This window comes from Pinus tabuliformis, chromosome J (genome assembly GCF_031772625.1).
Source record: "Pinus tabuliformis cultivar Carrire ecotype Pingquan chromosome J, CPIR1, whole genome shotgun sequence".
NCBI lineage: Eukaryota > Viridiplantae > Streptophyta > Pinopsida > Pinales > Pinaceae > Pinus > Pinus tabuliformis.
In genome coordinates, this window is record NC_142295.1 from 498,397,084 (window position 1) to 498,411,434 (window position 14,351).

A 14,351-nucleotide genomic window follows, 5' to 3' on the forward strand; every position below is an offset into this window, starting at 1 on the left:
CCAGCAAACATTGTAGGAACGGTAGCAAGAAGCTATGATGTAGCTGTATTAGATGATATAGTCCTAGATGTTGATGGTTGTTCAGACATATTTAGTCTATCCAAAAGATTTTCTAGCGATTCGACAGGAACTTGCAATGAAGGATGATTAAAAGAACTAACTTCAGGATTAGAAGGATATAAGTGAATCCCAATTCCAAAATGCAATGGGGTACTGGATGGAAGATCCTCTACTATCTCTTCTATTGCAATCAATCTAGGTGGAAGTGGAAGACCGTTAGGTTCATAAAATACTTCTGGAGCCCAAGAAGGTATTGCTTTTGTAGTGACAGATACTGGAGGGGTGGCACCTTCTGAATTCTGGAATTCAACTTTCAGATGTTCAGGTAAGTGAACTTCAGTCTCTGGATCAGCTCTATCGGGAGTTGTTTTAGGTATAAAAGTGTCTACCATTACACTAGGATCAGTTCTAATGTCCTCTTGCAACTGCCAATTTCTTTCTCCAAAGGTAGATGTACCATAAATGATCAGAGTAATTGTAGTCTCTGATGATGTTGAAACACAAGTTTCAAATAAATCAGGTGAATTAGACTCAGTTAAATGAGACTGTTTTGCCTGGAATGGTTTCAGAGTCAAAGATGGTTGACTCACTAGTCTCCACAAACGACGGGGTTTCGATTGACTTTCTTCCACGATTGTGGATTACTTGACCAACTCAAAATTAAGGGGAAAAATGTTATTCTAAATTTAAATAAATTTTAATGACGCTTTAACACAACTTTTTCTTTTTCAATTTTTAAGAGTCGAGAAAAAGCTAAAGATGACTCTAGTCCCCTTCGATTTTTAATGAGCCTGAAGTGACAAGTGCTTAGATGGACCTTTTCTTTTAAGGAGTCGAAAAGGAAATAAAGTGACTACTTTGGAGATATAGATAGAGGGATTACCAAATCAATCACAAAACTGAAAAATACACCTTGGTGATAAATTATAGAGAAATTACCAAGGACTTATGTACGGCAGTCAATCTTCCCGAATGCTGTGTTCAGTGCATTGCAATCGATAGGGTAGCAAACATGACTTCCTATGGATAAATGATATTAGCCTATTGTGGTCTCCAAATATATACTTGATGGTACGAGGAGCACAAGTTCATGCTAGCACTTGTCGTTTCAAAGAGGAGGAATCACCCAACCTTCGATGAAATGATAGTTACTAGATTTTGCGACGCCGGAACACGTCTCTAGCCTAGACCTTTAAATGTGTTGCGTTAGGTTCCAAAGCATTGTTAAGTTCATTGAAATTTATTTTAGAGTTGATCTTGCTTAGAAGTTTGTCTTTCGAGGTTCACTGCGTGATGTAGATGTAAAATTCCTAAATATGCAATCTAAAATGATAAACATTCGTTGTTTATTTTTAGCAATGAAAATCCTAGCTATTAAGGGAAGAAGATTATGATTCTTTCAAACAAAGAGCAAAGAGCACACACTAAATGCACTTTTCCTAAATCATTTTTCGCACACGGTCTAAATGAAAATGCAAATTCATGTATTTGTTTTCGTTCCCTTTAATGTGAAGAATGCCAAAAAGGAAACTTAAGTATAGATCTGAAATATTTTCTTCAAAGCGACACTTCGACAATTTCTCTTCAAAATGAAAGGAAGACTAAATGACACTTTTCGATTTCGAATAGAGAATTCTTTCAACACTTCAGGATATCAACAAATCAAATAAAATACATGACAAAAAGTTCAATCGACTATCCAAGGAAGGAAGACTCAATGACACTTCACTTTTTGATACAAAATGACAGTTACGACACTCTTTTGCACCAAAACAACGGTTCGATTTAAGCAAATTTTTGACAACGAATTGCAAATGATGGAAAAATACATAAAAACATTTACTAATCCTAATAAATGGAGGCTGAACTATGTAAAGCAAGGAGGCTTCAATAATGAGATACTATTCATAAGAAAGAAAACAATTAAACAGAGCTGAAAACAAGGACAAAAAAACCCAAATTTCAAGGAGAGAAATAGGACTACTCAGTCATCGCACCTGTGCTTCATAGAAACAGGGATGCATCTCACCTACTACACTCGGGAGGTGCGATGCATACTGGCTTTCAGTGAAAGACAATGCGATGGGCCAGGGAGCGCAACTGAGGTGGGTTTTGGCTCAAATTTGCAGCTGAATTCAGTGAGTTAAGCTGAGCTATTATGGATAGTAAAGAACAAAGTACAAGGGTATGATATTGGAAGGTTATTGGGCTACCAATAGGGCATTTAAAATGTTTTTAAGTCATATGTTCAAATCATAAACTAAACTGGATATTGACTGAAGCAACATTCATTTACTTTGCAATTGTAGACCAAAAGCAGTTCGAAGGCTATCTGGCTAACTTCAGGGTTCGTCTATAGTTTATAGAACAAACAATCAACAACAGAAAAACAAACTATTTAATCCCCAGTCGAGTCGCCATTTTGTTTCCAGGAAAACTAGTGTCTTTTCGATCTGCTAGTCCCACTAGGATTGGTAGTTATCCTAGAAACAAACAATCAAAGCAATTTGCGATTTCCTTTATGTATGATAGATAAGAGAGGAGCAAAGGAACCAACCTGGATCTTCCGCTTGATTCCTTGCTTGATTTATCTCCCTTGATAGAGCTTGCACATCTTCTCCCACTTATCCCGCTACATGAATACCTGTAGAGACAAAGTAACAAAACACCATCAAAACATCTCGATCTATTATATCATAAACAATGCAGAACCAGAAATACATTGATCATGCAATGGCATTCACAAATACATGATTGTATGGAGGTAAACTCAAAGAAATTTATTAATAGTAGAAGGGAGAATTACAACCCAACTATCTGATCCAGCATCATCCTCCCAGCATCAAAGCCCTCTTCACCTCATGAAAAGCAAGATCACCCAACAATACAATGCCCTTTCTCAAAGACAAACTATCAGCATGTCCTTACAAATTACAAAATTCCATCCTTCAGATCTCTCAGATGAGGGATCCATTTATAGATGTCTGCAAGGATGTGAGTCATCTCTAGGTTTTTGATTAGTGTCATTCCACTTGTTGTTCTTGGTTCCACTTAGAGATTTCTTGGATCTCTTACTCATCCCTGGGTGAATTCAGAGAGGCAAGTGTCATAGGAGAAGTTTCTGGAAGATTCCATGAGCATCCACTTAGCAAATTGTCTCTGACATTTGCCCATTCTCACTCACCGCACCCCATAGAAGGCCTCTTTAGTATGCATCGCACCTAGCTAGTGTAGGAGTTAATATGCATCGCACCTTGGCAGTGGAGCAATCAGTATGGTCCAGTTTTGGCCAATTCTGAGTGGCTTTTCAGGTGGAACTTTTGGGGAATGATGTAATCAGTTGACCATGATCCTTTAGGGAATGAAACAACACTTTTAGGGGTTAAAGAGCCCTTGGTTTGTCAACATATAATATTGGGGTTGCGATGCCCAAATATGTCTATAACACCTGTAGTAAACTAGGACATCCTGTAGTAGCTACAGGATCTCCTGTAGCAACCTGTTTAAACCTTTTTTGAGAAGAAATGATAGTCTGAGCATAGGGTGGGACCTCCACTTGACTTCCATGCCTCCCAGTGCCATTTTAGACTATCTCTTCCAGGCCTTTCTCCCTTGTAAAGATCAAATTGTTTAACTTAGCATTTACATTTCTAAATCAAAAATCAAAAGACCCTTTTTCTGCCATTTCAACATGTGATAAATAGGGCATGCATTCATTAGTCATAGAGTGATAGGATAACTTCCCATGTCCATTTAGTTCAAATAGCTAGATGATATAATGCAAGGTTAGATTATTTATTTTCTGCAAGTAACATGTGTTATTTCTTAGCTAGATTATTTCATGGCATTTCATAACACTTTCCATTCAACACTTTCATTTCCTAAATAGGCAAGCATTTAATTTCTTACATTAAATATTAGTTGTACATTCATTATCAGTAGTCAGACTCCTTCTAGACAATAGAAGACTGGTTTGAAAAGTTAGACTCCTTCTAGTCAATAGAATACTGGTTTGAAAACCCTAGTGGTCTATTTCCCCAATTGAAAAGTGACAAGAGTAGACTATTTCATCTACTATGTATATAACACTGTCATCTCAAAGTTTGTAAGAAACCTTGGGTTGATAAAATAAAGTTGGTAGCCCTAGGAGTTGCATCATCCTTGCTGCAATACTGAGGCTCATCACTTTTTGGCACCATTTTCAGGGAGGTGTTTAGGTAGATGTAATTTCTACTTTCCTTTCTATTTGACATTTAGTAAATAATTGAAATTTCTGCTTTCTTTCTATTTTTCATTCAGTAAATAGTTGCAATTTCTATTTTCTTTCTATTTTGCATTCAATAGATAGTTGCAATTTCTGCTTTCTTTCTATTTTGCAAGTAATTCTAAAAAAACCTAAAAAAATATAAAAAAAAAATCTTTCATGCCTCGTAGGAGTAGAGACAATGTAGGAATTGTTTTTTCCAAATACCCCCACACCATCAGACAACCAACCTTCCCTCTTCTTTTGTGGTTGTCAGCTTCCCTCTATGACTATAGGGGATTTGGAAGACTCGTTAGGTGAGCCACAAGAGATCTATGAAGAACCTATTGGGGTAGAAGAAGAAGAAACCATTACACACAATTACAACATGGTTGCAAACAGAAATGAAGGTGCTTTCCCCATCAGGGAAACCAATGGAGATATTAGGATGAAAAACATAATCCCCTCTACCCTTCCTCACTTTCATGGCTTAACCTCAAAGATCCTAATAGCTTTTTGTTTGAGTTTGTTGTCATCTGTAGAACCTATGACTATACCTTTGATGACCAGAAGTTGAAGTTGTTCCCATCCACCCTTAAGGATGGAACCCTGTGTTGGTTCATGGGTTTACATGGGGATACCATCACTACTTGGACTTAGATGCATCAATCCTTCAATGAAAAGTATATGGACTAGTTTAGGTCCAAGGATACCAAATAATAAATCTTCAGAATGACCTTGGGATATGATGAATCCTTCGAAGATTATGAGGAAAGGTTCCAACTCAACCTCAAAAGTGCTAGATGTACCCTCGATCCAGAATCACTCAAGTTATTCCTATTTAGATGGATCAGGGAAGATATCTTAGAAACCCTAAACATGATGTCTAGAGGGGATATCTACTAGCTATCTTATGATGATATCAATATAGTTTTAAAAAATCATTGTAGGGCAGCCAAAAAGAAGGGTAGGGCTAGTCACGCTTTGGCCAATTCATCTTCCTCCAACACATCCATCAAAAGTGAAATTGGGAACATTGTGGAGGAATTTAAGAGTGAAATGTTGCATACCCTTGCTCTACAAATTGACACCATGCATATCAAGAGGAAGTAGAAAGATACTTAGCTATCTTTTTCCCTAGATGCACTAGGAGGCACCCTATAAATGAAATTCCATTCAATCTTATAGAGATCTACTCAGTCTATGAGAAAAACCACTCCACATACAAGTGCCCTTCTTTGCCTAGATTGCATTGATGGTGTTGGACCCGCCAACATGTCATGGGATCTCCTCGATAAGAAGTCCCAATTAGACCTCAGACTGTTTGGTGTAGGAGTCCTAGAAGTGGGTCGTATGATAATGCCTTGACTGCGATTTCACACAAAGGCAAGTAAGATAAATCTATTGGTAGCATGGGTGTGATAGCTGTAGTGAGTCAAGGAAGGTGCATGAGAGGTTCTAACACATGGGGGTTGAGGTGAGTGCACCCCTTGGCAACTTGTAATAGTAATCGACTTGGAAGGGAACACATGAGCGAAGATGCATCACAAGATGGAAAGCAAGTTAGCAAGAAATCCAAAGTGATGGTTAAACAAAAAACACATTTCAGAAATATTCATACATACTTATACAGAATAGTCCATACATGCATGTGTAAGAAAATAATACATATATCATTTAGAGTAAACTAGATAGCATAGAATACAATACAACGTATGCATGAAACATGTTGGTGCTTATTATATAAATAAGTGTAAGTTCCAGTCATACAATACATCCATGTCCAACCACTAGTTCCAATAGTGGAACGTTATAGCCACATCCTCCTGCACCTCCAAAGAGATGTACTAGTTCTGTACAATGGAGAAGCTAAGGCTCGTTACAATACTCTCCGAGCTCTCTCCAAGATAGTCTTATTGGAAGCTTGGCTGACCAAAAGCCTTTAAAATGAGTTATGAGGGACTATTTATAGCAAAGGGTGGGTTGACCCTTGACATTCCCCTTTGTGACAGTTCAACTACCCTCGCTACTCTTCACCTACTCTATGACTGTTACATCCAACTATCACAACTTGACTTACACTTGACATGACTTTACATTACAATGCACATGTACCCATGTGAAACAAAATGGTTTGAGCAAGCCAAGCTAGACATCACTCTGACTTAGACAACCATGGAAGTCCAACTCCTCAACATCTTCATGCTGATCGACAGTAACATACTGATGCCAATATTAGTAGTCCTTAATGGTGTCCGTGTGTTTCGTAGTGACATTCGTCTCAAACTTGACTCTTGCCTCCATAACAACTGGGTACACTTCTCGGGTTCCTCTGTCCAACTCATCTGAAAGAATGTGCATCATTGTATTCAATGCGTCTGAACCATCAACATACTTGTGCATGATGTCTGCACTAATAGGCAAGTCTGGGCTAGTGGAAATGCACATCAACTCGTTGAAGTACGAGTCAAGCTCTAGTCAGACCTTTCTTTGTCTTCACGTGGGTGAGAGTCCCAATGGATGTGATCACATGTTTGTGCACCACAATATCCATACTCTTGAATACTCATGCAATGGAAGCTTGTATGCTAGTGATGAGTTGTGGGATCTCTTCATAGTTATGGATCTGACTTTGGATACGTGCCTTCAACTCGGGCGCATTGGCCCTCATCATCTTAGGCAAGTGAAGCGGGGCTCCCTTGTATTTCATCATCCATGTTTGCATGTCATCAACAACAACATGAAATTTTGTTAAGATACGTGCTCTTCTAGCACATCGTTGCTGCCATCTGTTGAGATGGAAGACTGCCTTATGCACAGTACCAAACTTGGAGTACAATGATTGCATAACTGTGTCAAGGGACAATACTTCATCTAGTATTTCCTTCTTCAATTCAGCTCAGGCAAAAATTGTCACCAAGTCTCCTCCTTGCTTGGCCGTCTGTAGTTCCTTCGCCATTCGCTCATTCTCAGCTATCAAAAAGAGAACACTTCAGCTAATGGCTTCGGCATACACTCTAGTTGCATCAGCCAAGGCTGCTAGATGTTTGCGCACATCAGTCACAATCACTCATTTCTTAACTTGCACTGGAGATGTATGATCCTCTAGAGTTGACACTCTACAATATTGCAAAACTCTATGGTGAGATTCGTTGAATGAGATGTTGTGCATCTCTCCTTTCGGATGATCACCAAGGATCTCAGTGCCTCCTTGGTCGCTTGAGACTTGCTCATCTTCTAGATGCAGTGAAGCAGGTATCTTGACCTGTTGGTGATGAGGCATGAGATCAGTGTCCTGTTCCAACTCTTGTTACTCCATGTCTGCATCCAACTGTTGAAGTGCTTGTTCTATCTCATGAGCGAAGTCTTTATCCTATGATGGTTCACCATGTTGGCTTGATGCCAGCTGATCTGATAAGTCCACTACATGTACGGGTGATTTTTCATCTCTTTTCACATGTTGCGCCCCCTGCTATATTTTTTGCTGCTGCACTTCCCTCTTCGCTTTGCGCAGCTCTTATTCTTTTTAGAGTTTCTCCCTCAGCTCATGCAACTCCTTCTCTTCTCCCTCTGCCTTTACGCGATTCGCATGTCACGCTAGTGCCTATTTTCTTCTATAGCCATAGTTGCTTTCTCTACTAATGGATCTGCTCAGAACTTGCAGCTTTGATCCTCCTCCATGCGATCGACAATCTTCCTCTTACCTTTGTCGCGCATTTGTATGCTTGCCTCTACTACCACTGCTGCTACTACTGGTGCTAGTGCTCTCCGTGATGCTATTTCACGTTGCTCCTCTAGCCACTCCACAACGAAGCCAACCTGTTCATTGGGTCTAGAGAAACTGTAGCAATATCTCTATGGGTCCTCCTCGGTCCAATGACATGCCCAATGGATCGAATTGAGCTGAACTCTTGTGCAATGATCTTTCACAATGAAATGTGGGTCATATAGATTGTAGCTTCAGAGGTCGAATGGGTACTTCTTCATTAGTTCTACTTCAACATCCGCTTGCTTGATACTCCAGATCTCATATAACCCAATTTGCAATAGAAGAGCAACCTAAGGTGCCTTCTTCTTTTGGTGTAGTCTAGCTATCAATTCTACTGAGATGTGATATGCTACTTCCTGCATTACAAGTATGTCCAAGGAAAACTTCGGTAGAACATGTGGAGGCTTCTCTACGCTAAACATTTAGATGAAGGTGCAGGAAAGTGAGGCATACCAATCAGTGATTCCTACCAGTGCCTCCATTGCTTCCTTCGACATGCAGGGTGGATCCTGTTCGAATATCATCTTGTACACTGAGGTTAAAAAATGATCGGACAACCGTGTGATTACTCCTCTGAAGATTCATTTGGACAACAACTTGAAATATGTGTTCACAGTACTCTCCGCCGGTGACCACACCCACTCCAAGCCTGAGAACTCCTTTCGGGCACACATTGCATCTAAGATGTAGGCAGACATGTAAATGTCTGCATGCATACCTCCAAGTGACTGCCGAGCCTTTGTTATGTGTTCCTTCAGTTGATGAGCCAACATGCCAGACTAGTTACATGGTTTTCCTTCCCTGGCTAGTTGGTCTAGTGCGATCACCCAACTCTTTGGGAAGGTTTCTGTGCTTGCTTGGCCATACAGTCGACACGAAAATATGACCAAGTATTGATACACCTTCCGAACTATATTTGTCTTGTATATCTAGTTTGGTGTCAACCTGAATCGAGTCAGCTGCTTTACCCAGTTCTTCATAATGTCTCTGGAGTTAGCACTATTGTTGGGTAAGCTAAATGGAGTCTTCATGATAGTCACGAGCTCTGACATCTGATACATCTCATTATAATCTCGTGCCCAAAAGGTTGGGAGCTTCGTCCCACTAAAATTTCTCAAGGTCATCGTCTCGGGATTAGTGTGAGAGACGATCTAGTGTATCATGTCTGCGCATGGGAACATGGGGTATCTGCATGCAATCTGGTACAAGCTGGACTTGTGAATGTTCACGTACACCTAATGGTCTTCGATGTCTTCCTCAAAAGTGCATGAAAATGCTTCATTTACCTCTTGCCACTTCAATTTGATGTCTTTGTCTAGAAACAACTTTGTATCTTCATAGAATGGTAGACTAGAGGACACTCTCTCAACTATTGATCCAGTTGCCTTTCTGCTAGTGTCCTATGATCTTACTCTCTTAGAAGCCATTTATCTTGTACTGCTAAGAGGTGGATGAGCATATGAACGATCTGGAGACAAGCAACATGCATGGCAAGAAATCTATCAGCGAAAACCAAAGAAATTATGGGAATGACACAACACATACCTAGGGAACTGATAGGCAAGAGTGTGTAATTTCTTCTACGAGGCTGGGTGAATGGATACCAGAACTATGCAAAAGGAAGTCTGGGACGTTTGGGAGGCAAGACTGGTTGCTGGATTTGTACAATGCGCAATCCAAACTAGCTACTGGTTGTTGGGATTGTGCAATGCACAATTCCAATTAGGAGTGACTGCAGGCTCAAGGACTTCATTGCGCAATTTTCTGGGCCAATAGTCACTATCCCTCAGAAATGCGCAAAAAATCCTGGAGGAGAGTGTTCAGAAAACATGTGCATTTCTGGAGAGGAATACAAAGCCTTCGTTCCTCAATTGCATAATGCTGTCTTAGTGAAGGCGGAGTCTGAGCTAAGGTTGGCCAGACTCGCCAACGAGCCACTTAAAGAAAATATTGAAAGTGAATGCATTGTGACACTAAGTGAAAGCAGAAGTGATTGACAATGCATGAAAACATGAATGAAAGGTTGATTAAACAGATCAACGTGCATATGGGTGAAGCGAGTTGCCGAATCAACGACCGTTCATGCAAAACAGTTTCATGCATGTGGCAACAGTGAGAGAGCAACAAAAACTGAAGTAATGTTGGGACAAGCTAGTATACATGTAAATGACAACAAGCATTCAAAGAAATCAAATAAATAACACTCAAACAAGCGAATACAAAAAAAGCGACAAAAACGTTGAAAAAGACAATTTGAGGCCACTTACCCGTGAATAGCTGAGCTGGATGTGTCGAAGAATCATGGATGTGTTGTGGGATGTTAGAGATCCAAGATTGATGTGAAAGAATGAGCTTTGAAGTGTCAAATAAATAAGTTTTGAGCTCATGATGCGTATGCCACAAATCTAGGAAAAAGCGACACTTGGAGGAAAGTTTCTAAAACAACTTTGCATGTAACCTCCATCTGCTAAAAATAGCTCCCTGAGTCATGGGATGCCTTTTACATGTTGCCATTTGCTATTTGAGGAAAAGCAAGCCATGCATGCAAGTCAAGTTTCCTTGGTCCCAAGTGGAACTGATGAAGCCAACTGCTCATGCATGAAGCTACTCAACTGCTTGAAGGAAATGCCCATTTATGGCTGGGAGTTGGGATGGCAGCCCAGGATATATGTACAATTTCTAGGTAGAGAAACTGACTACTGCCCAGATTTGTGCAAATTTTGGGCTGAGCAGCCCTGCTAGGGAAAATTGCGCAATTTTCACTATGAGGGTTGACTGGCAGAATTGCACAATTCTGGAGCCCAACAGGTTGCCAGACAGGATTGCACAATTTCTAGAGGGAAGGTTGGTTGCCCTCCAGAAATGCGTAATTTCTTGGGGGAGCTGCTCAACCTACAGCTAGACCAAGTCCGGGTGAAAACCCTGTGAGGGGAATGCATCAAGCTGTGATGGGCATGCTACCTTTGTGCAAGAAAACACTGAAGCTTGTGTACTTGATGAAGCAAGACAAGGTGTTGTGAAAGGTTGGTAGGGAGGCTCCAAAACGAAGCTAAGGAAAAATTTTGGAGGGTGGTTGTAGTCGCTACAACAGATTGAAAGGTGTGTATCAAGGAACTGAAGGTGTGACTGAACAACTCTACTATATCAACCAAAAGAGGCATCAAGGACCTCGACCATACCAACAAGGCATGCAAGGGATGTCCTGTTCATATTACAACCCCAATTAGAATGCATGCATTCCCCCTTGGTGTCCTCCTGCTCTTCCTTCATGGCCCACACCTTCTGCTTGGTCTTATGCACCTCAATACCATTCCCAACCTGCCAATCAATCATTTCAGCCATATGCTCCCCCACAACCTCACTGAAATACCCCATCACAGGGGTGAAGGCCCCCATTCAACCAATCTCTAGCCTTACTGCCTCCACCTCCATCTCAACCATAGATCCTTCACCCTGCTCCACCTAAGAAACCTCATATGCATGCTCAACCAAATCCAAACCCAAAAAACAAGCAGGCACAACAAGTTTATAGTCGAGAGACATCCTACCTTGCCTATGTTATGGAAATTCAAGAAATCAACCTCAGATCTAGAAGACTACTTCCAGATAATCAACATCCATCTCCACCTAAGCAGCTTGAAGAGGAAAAGTAAGAGAGTATTCCTCAAGCCAATCCACCTCCTTTTCCTGAGAGACTAATCCATCCTAGCCATCACACCCCATAAAAGACTGAACTTCTGGGTGAATTGAAAAACTTGTGTGTTAAAATCCCACTCCTACAAGCTATCAAGGATGTCTCCATCTATAACAAGTTAATCAAGGAGAAATGCTTCAAATTTTTTTGGAAGAGAAAGAAAGACACACCTATCATTAATGTCATTGATAATTGTTTGACTTAATGTTGGGGAGAGTGATTTTCCTGAAGTATCTAGACCTTGGAAGTCCTGTGGTAGATGTGCACATTGATGGAATCATTGTCCCCCATACCTTGATTGATCTTGGTGCTTCCATCAATGTGATGACTAAGGATACCATGCTTAAACTGAATCTCCAAGGATTATTAAGGAAGACCATAATAGTCTTGCATCTTTCAGATATATCCACAATATCTCTTGAGGGAGTTGTAGAGGATGTGATGGTCTCTATTGATTCTTGGGAATACCCTGCTGACTTTTTAGTTCTCCAAACTAAGACCAAATTCAATGGTTATCCTCTCATCCTTGGAAGGCCATGGCCAGTCACTGCTGATTCTTACAAAAGTTGCAAGGCTGGGAATATGACCATTAAAAATGGGCATTTGTCCAAAAAATTAGTCTTGTACGCTCCTGCTCAACCATATCTAGAGCATGAATTACCCTTATGGTTGGAAGAGGAAGATTAAGATGAAGTGTACCATACCACATCCTACCTAATCTATACCCTAGATACTATTATAGGAGGGGGAAGCCTGATGAAGATGACCTAATGGACCAAATCCTTTAGAACTAGTCCCCCAACACCATGCCTCTTTATGTGCTGGCGAAGAAATATAAAGATAAACATTGGAATGATTTGTGCCTAGTTGACTCAAGTCCTTCTCATATCAAAATGGTAGAATTTGGTTCATCTAAAACATTAAAAATCAGCCCCTCGCTCTCATCCCATTAGGAAGAGAATTTGTGCAACATGTTGAGAGAGCACTTGGATGCTTTTTCCTGGAGCTATAAGGAAATGAAAGGAGTGAACCCTTCGGTGTGTACTCACCACATCTACATCAAGGGAGGATGAAAGCCAGTGTTCCAACCTCAGAGTAGAATGAACCCGTCCCTCGAAGACATAGTTAAATAATAACTATAGAAGTTGTTGGATGCAAAGTTCATTTACCCCATCTCAGATAGTGAGTGGGAGTCTCCTCTAGTTTTGGTCCCAAAGAAGAATGGAAAATGGAGGATCTGTGTGGACTACAAAGAGATAAACAAATCAAATAAAAAATACCATTTCCCTCTCATTGATCAAGTCTTGGATGGTCTTGCAGGGAAGAAGTTCTTCTCTTTCCCGGATGGATTCAGTGGTTACAATCAGATCTAGATCAGCCTAGAGGACTAAGATAAAACCACCTTCACTTTTCCTTGGGATACATTTGCTTATAAGGTCCTTCCTTTTGGATTATGTAATGCCCCTTCCACTTTTCAAAGGGAAGTTTTGAGCATCTTTGTTGAGATAGTCCATGACTTTGTAGAAATCTATATGGATGATTTCACTCCCTATGGGTGTGATTTCCTAGAGTCTCTCTCTAACTTGGGTAAAGTATTAAATAAGTGCATTGAAATGAACCTATCCCTTAGTCCTGAGAAGTGTGAGTTCTTGATGAATGCATGGAATATTCTAGGTCAATCAATATCCTAGGAAGGACCACAAGTGGACCCAAATAAAATTTCTATCACAAAGAGGGTCCCTAGTCCTCAGAAGCATAGGGATGTCAGAAGTTTCTTGGGTTTAGTTGGATAATATAGGAGATTCATAAAGGACTTCAGCAAAGTATTCTCACCATTGTTTGGACTACTGGCCAAGGACTTTGAATTTTACTGGTCAGAAAGATGCCATGAGGCCCTAGAAACCTTAAAGGACAAGTTAACTATTGCACCCATACTCTGAGGCCTAAATTTGGCTCTTACTTTCCACATCCATGCTAATGCCTCTTACAAAGCTATAGGAGCAGCTCCAGGCTAGATAGATGACACATCGCCTTATGCCATTTACTTCTTTAGCAAAAATCTATCCAAGGTTGAATTGAACTATATTGTGACTAAAAAAGAGCTCCTAGTTGTTGTCCATTCCTTGAACAAAATTAGACACTGCATAACTGGTTACCAAACCTTTGTACATACTGACCATGATGCTATCAAATATTTGATGAACAAGCATGATTTGAATTCCAGAATCATTAGATGGTTTCTTTTATTACAACAGTTTGATCTAACTATCATTGATAAGCCTGGTAGAGAAAATGTAGTTGCAAATTTTTTGTCTAGAATTGCTTTGCTTGCAAGTGAGGAAGGAATGGTTGATGATCAGCTGCCAGATGAGAATTTTTTTTCTATTTTGTTCTCTCTCCATGGTTTGCTGACAGAGCCAACTACCTGGTGGCTACATAGTTCCTTCCAAATTTGTCCTCCAAGGAAAAAACAGAATTGTAAGAAAGAGTGCCCCATTCACTTGGATTGGGGGCAATCTCTTCAAGCTAGGACCAGATCAAATTTCGATGAGATTTATCAGGGAGGAGGAAGTCTTTGAAATGCT